Here is a 16,347-nt window from a genome sequence, read left to right as displayed (position 1 = left end):
GATTCTTATTGGATGGATTGGCTTGTCAATCTTGTGTTTGTCTCTCCCTGGAACATATCCTCTGTACTTGTATGCTTTCACTGTTCACTTTTAGGGAGCCACTTTTTTTCTTTTTGCTTAAGCACTCCATGAGAGTGCATGCGTTTTCCAGTTATCTCCTTTAAGTCCTCCTCGCCCCGCGTGCTCCATGTTGTCTCTCATCCGTGTGCTTCCCACCCCTATGCTCCATGTTGCTCTCTCCCGTGTACAGAAATTCTCTCTCCCTCAAACACCATGTTGGTCTCTCGCTGGTTTGCTTCTCCGCCGTCCCCGTGTTGGTGTGCCTCGTGTGCTTCCTTTCCCATTCCCCACCCACTCTTTGTTGTTTTCTGTCCCCATCTACTTCTCTGTTGCCTTTCACTTCTCAATCCTGCCATTTTTTAAATTATCTTTTTTCAACTATTATTCTTAGAAAAATCTCTTTTACACTAGTTCTTTTTTTTAATTTTACTGATCCCTTTTAGATCAGTGAAAAAAGGCACTGTGCATTTGGAGACCAAGCATACTTATGTGATATATGCGCAAGCATTAAAATTGGGCAAGCCAATACATTTGTAGGGAGTACCGAGCCAGAGGTCTGGCTCAGATCTTTTAAAGCCCATGCTAGAGCCGGGCCCTGAAAATGTTTGCTATGTAAATCACAAAACAAACCACGTAAAATATGATCATGTCGCTTCACAATTCAAAAATATGTATTACTATAACATGTAAAGCTTTGACATTAATACGTCACATCATAGCACTGCACAGAGAAGTACTTAGTAATAGCTTTTAAACAAACGATTACTGCTCTAAGAGGCAAGATAACTGTCATGTAAACCCTGTACTTGGCCCAAATTAGAGCAACATTATAGTCTATTAAAAGCACAAAAGGGTTTTGTGGAGCTGGTGATCTGAACTCTCATATTTGAAAGTGTTTTCATACACGATAATGAAGAAAAAAGTTTTGGTGAAAAAATATATTTCTCCAAGATCACACAATTTTAGTGCCTCAATTTATCCAGGTTTTACCTTATACAAATCAGTTACTTTATACATATTTGTGCATTTTTTAATATAGCGTTTTATAAGAGCACCAGTTACTTTACACATGTCACATTAATTAATTACAGGCATGGGTAAATTAAGCGATTTGCCCAGAATCACAGTATTTTGTGTGGACGCTGAGACTGGAACCTGGTTCCCCAGTTCCAAAGTCGGCAGCACCTGCCCTAATGCCACATCTTGGGTAGAGGGAGGCAGCCACGCACGCCACATGAAAGCTTGGCTGGTTATGGGCACGAGGTTCCAACAGGACTCCAAGCTGAGCCGGAGCCAGGCTTCAGGCGTGAGCCTGGCTCGAGCTTTCAGTGGCTCGTCCACTTATAGCGGGCATACTTTATCAAGCAATCACATGCATACAAAGTGACAGCTGCCAGTAACCTCGTCATTGCACCTTTTTTCCTTCTTTTGTTCATCCTATACAGTATCAGCATTTTTGCACAGCATGAACAAAAGGCATTCACAGATCCAACAGAGCTCAAGGATGAGACCTATTGGCGTCGTCAATGCTTGCTAGTGATGTATTTTAAAATAATATCTAAATATTTCAGTGTTATATGAATATCAATAAAATATTTTAAACTAAAAAAAGACGGTTCTCCAAGAGTTCCAGTTCAGGGTCACTAGCTTGTTTTTTCATTCTGGAACTTGTGGCATTGTTCCCATTAAAATTGCAAGACTTCAAGAATGCGCCACAACGTTTTTCAAGACAAAAGAGCCATTTTTAGGTCTCGCCTAACCCAGCGCATGCGCTGGTCTGGCGAGACTTATTGAGAGGGCTCCAAAAAGTGCTACCAGGCCAGCCTAGAGCTACAGTGCATGTGCGTGGGCGCACGCGCACCACGCTTTATCGCGATTACTTTCACTTTCGCGGCCACACTCCCGCTTTGAAGTTTGATCGTGATTGCGATCACTTTCACTTTCGCGGCCGCACGGCCGCTTTGCATAGCCAAAAGGTCTCGTTTTTGGGACCTTATAAGTATTTAGTTATGACACTGTTGCATGGCTAAACACTTAAAAGGTCCCAAAGGCGAGACCTATTGGCTATGCCAATGCGTGTTAACTTTTGTTTCTAATGCATTTAAGTTATTTGTTTCTAGCGACAGGGTGTTATTTGTTATTTTTATGGATTAAACTCAGATCTGTGACTAGGGGTGAGTGTCTGAAAAGTTTCAGTGCTCTGTCCATCATCTCCTTGTGTTTGCTGTGTTCGCCCTAAATTGGCTGGGTATGCCCAGACATGGTTCCCTTGCTCACTTTGCCACTGGATTCAAGCTAGCCTGACTGATGAAGGTTGTTACCCAGAAACCGGTCCCAGGATCCTTGATTCCCGTTCAGGTAAGACCTGGCTTGGCAGTTCAAGCTGGACTGTTCCCATGAGGCACAGGGTCAAGAATGATTTGCATATAGCTGAGTCTGAACTGAGGTGGCGAAGTGAGCTAAAGAATGATGATGGATTAAACCCATATCTGTGACTGGGGGTAAGTGTCTGAAACGTTTCAGTGCTCCGTCCATCATCTCCTTGTGTTTGCTGTGTTTGCTTTAAGTTGGCAGTGTATGCCTAGACGTGGCTCCCTTGCTCATTTTGCCACTGGATTCAAGGTAGCCTGGCTGATGAAGGGTGTTACCCAGAAACCAGTCCCAGGATGCTGGTATAAAGTTCAGGGAAGACCTGGCTTGGCAGTTCGGGCTGTACTGTTTCCATGAGGCACAGGGTCAAGACTGATTTGCATATAGCTGGGTCTGAACTGAGGTGGCGAAGTGAGCTAAAGAATGATGATGGATTAAACCCAGATCTGTGACTGGGGGTGAGTGTCTGAAAAGTTTCAGTGCTCCTTCCATCATCTCCTTGTGTTATTTGTTGTTTGACACCATAATTAAACCAGATTGCTTTGTGTTTGCACACATATACACAGAAAGGACACAATGGCACATACTTAGATTGCTAAGAGCAAAACTACACATCCCAGAAGGCAAGGTTCTGTAATTTAAAAAGCCAGAAATATCCAAAAGCAGCATGGATTACTTGACAACTATATTTAAATTTCCTCTCCATCAGTGCTTAATTTGAGCCGGGGATTCTAGAGCTCGGCACCGGCACTTAATTGCCAACACTGGCGCTTTTGACAGTCTGCCAGAAGGTGGCGCTGTGTGGCTAATTTAGAGATGACCAAAACAACAGTTAATTATTAATTCAATATTGTTAGACCTGGCACCATTGGCGTGAGTCTCCCTTCTATTTTTTCGCTGTGCCTCCTCTGTTTTTTCTGGTGATAGATGCTCTGGGCGCTGCGCCACTGCCATTCAGTGCCGCAGCGCGGATGCTCCCTGTGTAAAGATGACATATGAATTGATATATCCCTGATTGGCTTATTTGGTCTACCTGTTAGTCCCTAGTAATGTGGCCTGTGTGTGCCCAGGGCTAGTGAACCAAAATGCTGCTGGTGGGCCTGCAGCACTGGGTTGTGCCACCCACAGAAGCAGCTTATAAATTGTGTCTCAGACCTGCCACTGCAGTCTGTGTGCAGTCCAGAACTGCCATCTTGGCTGTGAAGTGCACCCACTTCCCAGCCCCTGAACCTTCCCTTGGCATCATGTAAGTCCCCCCTTATGGTAGGGTGCATTGTACGTGTAAGGTAGGACATGCCCTGGTGTATGTAGCATGTCCTCGTAGTGAATTACCCCCAATTTCGTTTTTCACTACTGTAAGGCTTCCTGTTCCCCATTGGCCAGAATGGGCAGTTTGACTATTACACCCTATAGTCCTAACTGAGCCCAGGAACATGGTAGAAAGACAAATTTAGTATGCCTGAGCTCAGAATATTAAAATACATATTTTAGTGGAGTTGATTTCTATATTCTGTGTTTGAAAATACTACTTTTAGAAAGTGGGTATTTTCTTGCCTAAGCCTTCCAGTGCACTCTGCTGTCTTGTGTATTGACTGTCTGGTTTTGGAGGGGCAGGGCGGGCTCAGTCAGACCTGGGTTGAATAGAGAGGTCTCCTTCCTGAGTGAGGGGAGGGGCAGCTGCTTGACCTGAATAGGGCTGTGGCTGGCAAGGAGAATGCTAGCTCCACCTCCTGCTGTGTGTCTGATAGCAGGCCTCCTTTTCTGAAAGAGAAGAGGCAGAACTGGTTCTGGCTGGGTTCAGCGCCTGGTAGCTTGGAAGAACAAAGACTTTTTGGGGTATAAATATTTGTGCCCAAACCCCTACAAATGGTATTGCCCCTGGATCTCAAGACCAACCTCTGTCCGTGGAACTGAAGGAAACTGCAGGAGAGGACTGTCCTTGTGTTGTGTGCTGTTCCCTGGATTGGCCTGCAGTAGTTGTCATTGGAATGGAAAGAAGAGGGAAAATGAGCTGTAAGAGAACTTTTTAATCTTGAACCTGCAATCACCCAAGGGCTAGAGAGAGAACTAGCCTCCTGACTGAAGTCTCAGGCCCAGTAGACTTTGTTTTGTCGCTTAAAGCCTGTTAGCGAGCCGCTGCAACCGAGGAGCATCAAGAAAACCATCGCACGGCTGCCGCTGAGTGCTCGCTGACCAAATCATCGCACCGCACGCTTACAGATCGCCATCTTGTCGCTAACACCCGTTAGCGAGCTGCCGCGGCCGAGGAGCGCTCGGAAATCCATCACGCTGCTGCCGCTGAGTGCTCGCTGACCTGATCATCGCCCTGTACGTTTGCAGGCCTCGAAACCATCACTATCGCCCGTTTGCGAGCTGCTGCAGCCGAAGAGCGCTCGGAAATCCATCGCGCTGCTGCCACTGAGTGCTTGCTGACCTGATCATCGCCCTACACGTTTGCGGGCCTCGAAACCATCGCTAAGGTCCGTTTGCGAGCCGCCGCTACCAAGAGCGTGAGGAAAAACATCGCTATCACGCCGTAGCGGCATTTTGTGGATTATTGACACCAACATCCAGGAACTGTGAGTAAAAGGGTCGCAGAGACCACTGCCCTGAACTGAACTTTGCATTCCCCATTTGAACTATTTTTGCAGCATCGAGAGAGTATTATTTTTGTACAGTATTGTGGCTTTCTCGTTATTTGGGCTTGTGATAAGCCTATATATAAAGATAACTATATTTGATAACTACCTGTGTTGTGTCCCTTTGTAGAGTTCCTCGCTGTATTACTGTGTATGGTCATAGATGCTTAACACACTGCCTCTGAGATTAGCCTAACTGCTCATGCTACGTTACCACAGGGTGGAGCAGGGGTTGTCAAAGGGGTGCAGCCCTTCACTCTGACTTAGAAAGAAGGGTCCCTACTTGGACATTGGCCATCCACTGCCAACCAGAGACCCCATTTCTAACAAATATACATTAAAAATGACTATTACCTGCTGCCCAAGCCAGTCTTATAGCTTAGGGGCCTGAAATATTCAGAACTGTCACATGGGTAGAAATGTGATGGTTAGTAGTTGTATTGGTACTATCATTGGTAGCGCTGGCGGGGGCAATGTGTGGTGCAAGCTGCAGTGGCCTCCTGACAAGGGCCCTGGCACATCATTTTTTACAAATCAAGCACTGCTCTTCATAATGTTGAAAAAAGCGATTGTTTTCTTGGGCGTTTTCTGTATTCTGAATGAAAAAAGTGTTTAAACTAATACCACCTGTTTTCCTTTACCAGGCACCTCTCAAACATTTTCATAAGCCGTGTTTACTTCCCCAAACCAGGCAGGAAGCATATCATGATTAAAAAAAATTACCAGCTTTCGGGGTTGCTGACTTCTCACGATTCCGGTGAAGACAAGAGGGCTTATTTATGAAAACTGTTGCTTCGCTGAGACTAAACAGTGATGCAACAGTTTTCACTGCGCCCTCCTTGCACGATGGAAGTGCCGTATTTATTGTACGGCGCTCCATGTCACAAGGAAGGACAGATCCTGATGTATCTGTTGGCGCAAAGGTCACGCATTGCTGGAGTTGTGTCACAAGCATGACGCAACTCCAGCAAAGTGTGAGGGAGGCCTATCTTTAATGCACTGCGTCACCCATAGGCCTGCCATGAGGCAGGCGTAAGGTTCTGACTAAATGGCGTCCTAGAAGTGGCACACTGAAATCTTATAGATATCAATGAGCCACTTCTACGAGGCTTTGATTTGGGGGAACGCCCACCCTGCATACATTATACCTGGTGCATGTATAATATGGCGCCGGGGTTTACAAAGTGACGCATCTGCCTAGATGCGTCACCTCGTACATATGTGCAACATGGCACATTGTTTACGCCAATGCTGCATCACGAAAAGTGACACAACGGCAGAGCAAAAGTGTCACAAGGGGCTTATAAATAAGTCCCAAGATTTCTTTCTAACCATTCACCAATTAAATCAGCAGATTCCATGGGGTTGGGATTGTGCAGAAGCTAAATTCCAATCCCGAGGTGTGAAGCTGCCAGCTCAACCAATCGTAAAGTCGGCAATTCCACTTGTAGCATGATTGAGTCTTCTTTTATCTCCAATAGGATTTGACGAATACAGAAAGGCAAATCTACACCATCTAGAATTTTTCCTTTATTTTCAGGTTTTTATATCTTGTCAGTAGCGTAACAAGTATGCCATGGGCCCTCGGGCAAGTAAGGGAAATGGTCCCTTTGACTGTTGTTGGGGTAGGAACTATCAGGGTTCAAATAGCCCCTCATGACTCTGGGGCCCTGTGCTGTAATGATGCACCCCCACATGAGGGGCACTAGGACCTGCCCGAGGGAGGACGAGGGCGGGCGGAAAGGGAGGAGCCGGTGGCCAGGATCGGCAGTTAGCCGATAACCAGGAGATAGCAAGGTCGACAAATAAAGAGCCTCCAATGAACCACGAGTGTCCGTGTTCCTTTTGTCCACGCAGGACACTACATCTGGCGACGAAGGTTGGCAGACCCAACACGCGAGGGAAGGCTAACTCGGTGTGGCCCCTGGGAAAGGGAAGCACCTAGCTGCGTGGGGCCGGAAACCGCGTGGCAAGTGAGTCACGGCGCGAGCGTCCTCGCACGCTGGGAGCCCACCCCAGCCATCCGGGAGTGTGCAGAACTGCCCGGAGCTCGCCCCGCCACACCGAGTGTGTTTGTGGCATGTACTGAGGGCTAGAGCCTGCCGCCTGCCTACTCGCCGGGAGCCCACCCCGGCGGTGACTTCATTCAAAAAAAAAAAAAAAAGAGGGGAACCGAAGAAAGAGCTGCCTCACCTGGTGCCTGGCCGAAGAAAGTGCCGACTGAAACTGACAAGCGGTGAGTGAGAGAGAGCGTGAATAAATAATCTAGTCCCCGGTGAAGAGAAGGCCATATCTCGTTGCACACGAGACTCTCGAGGGGGCCATTTTGAAGTCAGGCAGTGTTATCCAATCCCCTGTCAGGGATATTCGGCGGCCATTTTGAAGTCAGGCAGAGAACCTGAAATAGCAAACAAGCACTGGCGAGTGCAACGAACATAGCAAACAAGCACTGGCGAGTGCAACGAACATTGTAAACAAGCACAGACAAGTGCAACGAACATTGTAAACAAGCAGTGGCGAGTGCAACGAACATAGCAAACAAGCACTGGCGAGTGCAACGAACATAGCAAACAAGCACTGGTGAGTGTACCGAACATTAGAAACAAGCACAGACAAGCGCAACGAACATTGTAAACCAGCACTGGTGAGTGCAACGAACATAGCAAACAAGCACTGGCGAGTGCAACGGACATTATAAACAAGCACAGACAAGCGCAACGAACATAGCAAACAAGCACTGGCGAGTGCAACGAACATAGCAAACAAGCACTGGTGAGTGCAACGAGCATAGCAAACAAGCACTGGCGAGTGCAACAAACATAAACAAGCGCAACAAACAACGAGATGCCGGAGTCCGCTCCGGCTCCCATGGGTGTGCTGGGAGTCTCGTTCCTAAGCCCTCCAGAGCCCCTCACTCTTGAATCGGGCGGGGGCATGGACCTGCGGTGGCAAGAATGGCTAGAAGATTTCACGGACTTCATGAAAGGGTCTCAGGTAACGGACCTGGAACAGAAACTGATTGCCCTCAAGAATCTGGTCGGCAAAGAAGTTGGACAGATCATAAAAGAGCTGCCTATTGAGTCCGCTGGCTCATATGATAAAGTCTGCGAAGCACTAGAACGCAAGTTTCTGCACAAAAAGAATGTCGACTATGAGCGATACACTTTCAATCTAGCTTCACAGGAAAGAGGTGAACAAATGGGTGTATTTGTCACACGTCTGAGACGCTTGGCAAGATACTGTGAGTTTGATAATTTCTCCACCGAAGATGCCCTCCGACTAAGGATCATAGAAGGCTGCCTATCAGAGCCCCTGAGGCGCAAACTGCTAAAGAAAAGCTACCCTCTAGAAGAGATTGAAGAAATGACAAGAGTTGAGGATCAAGCCGATGAACACGCAAAGAAGATGGAAGCCGGGAGAAGTGAAAAACGTGAACAGGCATTCAGAATGCAGTCTCGACAAGCGCTTGGACGGTCCTCACCTCAAGTGCGCTCCTCCAGATCCAAGAAACAATACCACTCATCAAGCAAATCACGCCGAAGCGCGAGCCACACTCAGAAACGATCGGAAAGACAATTGAAATGCTACAGATGCGGCTACGACTTCCCGCATGCAGACGCATGCCCGGCACTAGGACAACAGTGTCGGAAATGTGGCAGAAGCAACCATTTCGAAAGCATGTGCGGTACATCACACAAGGATGACCAACGAAGACAGCCCCGGCAACACCACCTCTCGGGCAGTCGTCACCACGTCAGAGCAGTTCAGGATAGACGAGACTCATCCACAGGGTCGTCACAATCCAGCTGTCACTCCTGCCGGACCTGTCAATCTCGACGGTCGTCATCGAGAGAATCCAGCTCCCTCTCACCCATCCCACAAGACCGAAATGAATATATCCACTTCATGGCTGATCCTGACCGGCTAAAAGAATACCCACGACTAGACATCAGAGTTGGCTCTCATCACACCAAGTTCGTACTGGACAGTGGGGCGTCACTAAACTACATACCTGTAGCGGAATATCAAAGAATGAGGCCACCTCCCAAACTGGTCGACGCCCATGTGCAGGTATACACGTGGATGTCAAAGAAACCACTGCCGTGTCTTGGGAAGTTTGCAACCGATCTCTCGTATCGCGATCGCACGATACAAGCCTACATTCACGTGATTGAAGGGCCTGAAGCAGACAGTTTGTTAAGCCTGCCCACTGCAGAAAGACTAAAACTGATAGACATACTATACAAAGTGGATGACAGACGAGATGTCATTCAAAAGTTCCCCAAACTTTTCCAAGGTCTCGGAAAAATGAAAAACTGCCAAGTGAGACTGCACATCAACGAACAAATCACACCGGTGGCCCAACACCACCGAAAAATCCCATGTCACCTGCAAGAAGCAGTAGAGAAGGAGTTACAAGACCTACTAGAGGCTGACATTATAGAGAGAATGGATGGTCCCACACCATGGGTCTCCCCGGTCGTAGTAGTCCCAAAGAAAGGAGAGACAAGCCAAGTCCGCCTGTGTGGACATGAGAGCACCTAACACAGCGATAGAGAGAGACACCCGGGCCCCCACATCAGCGACATGATCATGTCACTCAACGGAGCAAAAATATTTTCAAAACTAGACCTCAACAAAGGATATCACCAATTAGAGCTGCATGAGCGGTCCAGATACATCACGACATTCTCAACGCACATAGGGTTATTCCGGTACAAAAGACTCAGTTTTGGGGTGTCCTCAGCAGCAGAAATATTTCAAGAAGCAATTAGAAGAACAATTCATCATGTGCCTCACGTACTAAATTATAGCGATGACATCCTGGTGTAATAACTAAACTTCTAAATGTTGCCATGTGTAAACTCCATCCTGCTCACAAAACCCTTTCTTGACCTCGCACAAAATCGTCTTCTACATGACCCCGTGTCGGTGTCCTGGGCCGGTTTCTACTGCGCCCACGCATTGGTCTCAGGAACCTGTATGGGCAGCAGAACAGGTCTGTCCCTAACCGGTCTGTCTCTGCCAACGGCCTGACACCTGGTCAGCTCACGAAACCCTTCTTACCCGCAAGGCATGAAAGCTGCCTCCAAACAGGAATATGTCCAGCGCCCTCCTGAACTTCTGCATACCCCGGACTTTCCGTTGCCTACAACACCTGAATTTCTGCTTCAAACACCTGAATTCCTGCATACCAACTGACTTTCTGTCGTCACCCCGCACACGAGGGGAGTGTCCACATTCTATAAAAGATGCGGCATGCCAATGACACATCGAACAGTCTCCTGACACCTACGCAAACAGTGGGTCTGGGACACTCTTCCAACCCTAGAGATTGTCAAACCTTTGTATTAAATAAATCTTTTGTTTCCTTGCTTCCAGAACTGTGGTCTCCCATTTTTGGTATTGCAAATTGGCGCATCAACGTGGGACCCATCAGAGATCCGGTGGTCTAGGCTTGAGGATCCGGAGAGGAGGGGAATATCGTTAACTAAGGAGTGCACCTACGGAAAAGCAGATTCAAGTCCCGTAGCCGACGTCGCCAGTATCTCCTTCCCTCAACGGTGTCCTCTACAACAGTAGCCCAAGTCCTGACTGGGATCCTTTTTTGGTCCACCTGATTTGTTTTGGAAAAAGAGGAGAACGCGCTGGGAGCAGGACACATCAGTATTCTGGTAGGGTCGCCTTGAGCAACATGTTTTTTCTGTTCTAAAAGTCATATTGAGCATGCCTTTTGACTATTCTGATTTTGGATTACTTACTCGGTCTTTGCAAACACCGAAGGACAGGTAATGTGCTCTCAATTTTGAACAAACTGCAGTCATAAAATAATATCCTTGTCGATACCTATATCATAGACATGCCTGTCTCTAACAGATTAAGGAAATGATGTTGCTGTGGCCAAGATACTCTCGAAGACAGTAAGCCGGCTCCTCCGGAAGGAACCCCTAATAAGGAAATGTACATAAAGTATGGTAATTCTGGCATCATTTACACAAAATCGTGGCGGAAATACACAATATCAAATGTAGATTTACAATGGCCAGAGTTTGGGTCATTTGAAATTCCGCAAATAACGTACCTAGAAGAACAACTTCACCGGCGGAAGGTTAGAGCAAGTATGTTTGATTCTTTTGGGCTTTGGAGGAAAGAAATACACGAGAGAATTAGGAAAGCCCAGGCTAAAGAGAATAACCAGAAAAAGAGAACACCCCAATCAGACATAGCAGCCCTTAGGAGGAAGGAAATAGAGTGTAATAAAGAGAGACATGACTGAGAATATAGGTTAAATATAACAGGTCAATATCCGGTACTACCCACTAAACAAGACGAAGAGGATGCACTATTGTATTCTAGACCCCCGCTTATCAACCACAATCGTTAATGCAACCGCTACAGCCTCCACCCGTCATTTCTAATGTACTCCCAAACGCACAAAATCAACCTGTTCAGCCATTTGAACCAACTGCCCCGATTCCTCCGGTTAGCAACCAGATCCCGTGCCTCTCACTGTTGCTGAACCAGTGGTAAAATTAAAAGTAAAAAAACAAAAGAAGCGACCCCCGTCTGCTAAAGATTCAGACTCTGAGTCAGAATCTCTGGTACTAGGTCATGATTCCGATACTAGTGAATATAGACAAAACCATCCCCCACGATTAAGAAGCCACGACAGGAAAATAATAAATCACAGAGCCCAGCAGCTTATATACAAAGGTGCCACCCCAACAGACATACACAGTGCAACCGATGAACAGATCCAAGTGGTAGGGAAAAGCTACCTACTAGAGAGGATGGCTTATCACCTAATGGCTAAACATGATGATTCAGATATAGATACACCTACGGCGTTTCGCAAACTCTATCGTGCGGTAGAAAGTGGTAGGTCAACAAAAGATGAAAGAGATACTTTATTGACAATGATTAAAACCGCTTTACATAGAGAAAGCCATTCCAACGAGGTAGAACCTATTGAAAAGATACAACAAATGCCTGTTAAAGAAGCAGCACCCGTTTTTGTCCAGCCTCGGGGCGATGGGTCTAATGTTACTAACCCTAATGATTACAATGCGTGTTCTAGATGGTTGTTCAATTTTGTATACACCCCCTGGACCAAAGCAGAAATGTTGCAGCTGCGGAAGGACATCCCTGATATCCGAAAGAATCCCACAGGATTCTATGAAAGCGTCCAACAGATTCTAAGTTCATATACACTGACTTTAACGGACATAATACAGTTTTTTGGACTTATACTTCCAGCCGAACTGTGGAAACCCCTACGGTTTACAGATGATCAGGTAGCCCTTGGGGATACATGGGAAGAGTTGGCACTCAAAGATACGAATAGGAAACCAGGCGAAAAGCTGCACGATAATATTTTAAAATTGCCCCAAAGATTGTTAACAAAATTGAAAACAATGGCACCTGAGAGGAAAATAGACTGGACATTACTTGCTGCCTGTAAACAGAACCAGGATGAGTCAGTCTCTGACTATTTCACAAGGCTGGGAAAAGCATACGCTGACTTCAGTGGTCAGGATGTGACCACTGAAACTGGCAGACATCTCTTAATTCAAACTTTTGTAAAGGGTCTGTTACCTTCAGTGGGGAACAGACTAACATCTAGTGAAAGTAGTTGGCCAGCGGCCACTCCGGCCACTATTCTGACTATGGCTCAATATTACGAGACACAGAATAAGACAGCGGAAAATGAGAAAGAGAACAAAAAGAAGAAATTAAAAGAACAAGTGTTACTTAGTCAATTAGATACGCGTCGCACCAACAGCAACATGTCCAGACCAACGGTCTCATCCCCCCAACCTAAACAACATACCTCAGGTACCCCACGTCAACTACCCAGACTAGGCCCTTAACCTACTGACATCTGCGCTTATTGTAAAAGACCAGGGCACTGGAAAGGTGATTTTAGGATTCTAGCAGCCAACATCGCTTCAGGGAAAACTCAACCCAGAACACATAATACCCCGACACAAACTACACCACATTACAGGGAGAATAGATTCGATAAGGCCCCAAGACAGCAGGAACTTCAAGCTACTGTCCAGGACTATACTGAGGATAATATTGAAATGTCATCCCTGTATTGGGCAGCATAGGACAGTCTAGGATGGGGGAAGGAACCAGTGGAAGTACCTGTAGATCAACAGCGACCATACATTACAGCGTCAGTTGCATGGTCAGCGGGACCTTTTCTAATAGACACAGGAGCATTCCGTAGCACTCTAACCACACCACTGAGCCCGAGGGCTCCTCCATCCGGCAAACTCATTACATCCACTGGATTCGATGGTCAGCCCTCTGTCAATTCCTTGTCCTACCCAACACCATTCTCAATGCAGGGTGAACAAACTTCAGCTACCTTTTTACTGTCTTCCCAAAGCCCAGAGAACCTGCTAGGCTTGGATCTGTTGAAACACTATAGAGCTACCATTCGGTGTTCACCGAACAATGTTCGGCTAATACTGTACGATAACATTGCACCTTCTGCTTCTGCCCAGCTTTTACAGTTATCACACATGCAAGATGATTTGGCGACTATTTCCCCCTGTCTATGGGCAACCTCCGACACGGACGTTGGGTCCATCCAAATGCCTCCAGTACATATCACAGTAAAACCAGGAGTAACTCTACCAAGGATTCCACAGTATAAAATATCTAAAGAGGGAGAGGTCGCCCTCCAAGCCATTGTTCAGGACCTCATACTCGCTGGTGTAGTGGAACAGGTACCAGGAAATGTCTGTAACAGTCCTATTCTCCCAGTTCTTAAACGTTCCTCTACAGGACAAAAGATATATAGATTTGTGATTGATTTGCGAGCTATTGACAAAATAGTGCAGCTTCAATTCCCTGTAGTTTCTGACATTACCACTATTCTCACCATGATCCCACCAACAGCTAGAGTATTCACAGTTATAGACCTTAAAAACGCATTCTTCTCTATTCCTATACACAAGGATTCCTGTTTTCTTTTTGGATTTACATTATTAAATGTCTCATATAGATTTTGTAGAGCTCCTCAAAGCTACACTGAAAGTCCCAGCATCTATGGCCAAGCTTTAAAAAACACAACTGGATCAGGTTCAGCTTCCACAAGGAGTGGCGTTAATTCAATACGTAGATGACATTCTTTTAGCAGCCGACACAACACAAATTGCCTGCAAAGCATCCATGGTCACCCTCCAGTTTCTTGCTACTAAGGGACACAAGGTTTCTAAAGACAAACTACAGTATTGTAAACAACAAGTGACCTATTTGGGCCACTTATTGTCTGAGGAGGGACGCACTCTTACACCAGAAAGGATTCAAACTATTCTAAATTTTCCAATTCCTGTCACCCAACGAGATGTCCGAGCATTCATAGGACCGACCTCATTTTGTAGACAATGGGTCCCTAATTTCTCCCTCATCATTAAACCACTTCTTTCTCTAGTCACCAGAGATGTATCTGACCCCGTCCCCTGGACCACCCAACACACAGAAGCATTCATGACACTACGCCAGGCCCTGTGCTCTGCTCCTGTGCTAGGTACTCCTGACTATCAAAAACATTTTTTTCTTTTTGCACACGAACGATCTGGATGCAGCCTTTCACTCCTCTGTCAGACACATGGCACCCACAAGCGACCGTGTGCTTACTTTTCTGCAGTCTTAGATCCTGTTGCTTCTGCTTTGCCCACCTGTCTACGCGCTGTAGCGGCCACGGCAGTGGCGGTGCGACAGACGGAGGGCATTGTTTTGGGATCCCCCTTGACGGTTCTTGTCCCCCACTCGGTGGACATATTGCTCAACAAAACCAAGACACAACATCTCACTAGGGCCCGATTACATGGATATGAACTCACCCTTCTTTACCCCCATATCACAATACAACGTTGTACCACCCTTAACCCAGCCACACTGTTACCCCTACCAACTACTGATCCCCTCACACAGCCACCCCACCATGACTGCGTATTCCATACTGAAGCTGAAACAAAAAGTCGGGTGGATCTGAAAGATACACCTTTCCCAGAGGCAGAAGGCCACTCATGGGTGGATGGGTCTTGTCTAAAAATACCAGACGGTACTACTTCCGCTGCCTATGCAGTCACTACAGCCCTTACAGTAATAGAAACAGCTAGAATTCTTCAGAAATCAGCCCAGGCAGCGGAAATAACAGCCCTTACACGAGCATGCATCCTTAGTACCAATATGACAGTAAATATATATACCGACAGCCAATATGCTTTTGGCGTGGTACATAATTTTGCCCTGCTATGGAAAGAACGAGGTTTTCTTACTTCCCATGGCACCCCTATTCAGCATGGCAACCATATCAATGCCCTTTTGGAAGCGATCACTTTACCAACCAAATTGGCAGTAATCAAATGTGCAGCTCACAAAAGGGTGACAGATGAAGTAGGGCAAGGAAATGCCTTAGCAGATAAGATAGCGAGACAAACAGCATTGGAGGAAGTACCAGCTCGAGTATACGTCCTTAAGTCACACACTGAGAAATGGCATGACGCTAGACAGCAGATAATTGACATACAGCGTTCAGCCACTCCTGAAGAAAAGGCCCAATGGGAAACAGATGTAAAGATGGATGAAGAGGGGTGCTGGAGGTCCCAAGATATGCTCAAATGGAAATTACCACAGGCTTACGTAATTCCATTACTCACTATGACTCACTTACCCGCACATAGTGGTTCCCAGGCCATGTGTACCATGCTCAAGGAAGTATGGGACTACCACCGGCTCCGCCTGTCAGCAGAGCGGTTTGTCAAGCAGTGCCTCACATGTCTCCGACACAACATAGGTCAGGGAACTAAATTTCCAATTGCAGGGTTCGCTCTGCCTACTGCACCGTTTGAAGTCCCTCAGATGGACTATATACAGTTAAACAGAGTCAATAGCTACAAATATGCATTAGTGGTAGTCTGTGCCTTTAGCAAATGGGTGGAGGCATACCACACAAAGGATAACACGGCCATCACTACAGCTAAGGTGTTATTGAAAGACTTTTTCCCTAGATATGGCCTTTGTAGATTAATGCAAAGTGACAGAGGGTCCCATTTTATTGGACAAACAGTTAAGAACATCTTGGGAGGGCTTGGGGTGAAGCAAAAGTTTAATGCAGCTTTTCACCCCGAGGCAGCAGGGCTGGTGGAGAGGTACAATGGGATCCTTAAAGAAAAACTGGCTAAGATAGCAACCGAAACAGGACTGAATTGGGTCAATGCTCTTCCATTGGCACTACTATCTATTAGATCAGTCCCAC

This window comes from Triturus cristatus, chromosome 4_1 (assembly GCF_964204655.1).
Source record: "Triturus cristatus chromosome 4_1, aTriCri1.1, whole genome shotgun sequence".
In the NCBI taxonomy this organism is placed as follows: domain Eukaryota; kingdom Metazoa; phylum Chordata; class Amphibia; order Caudata; family Salamandridae; genus Triturus; species Triturus cristatus.
This window is presented reverse-complemented; position numbering follows the sequence as displayed.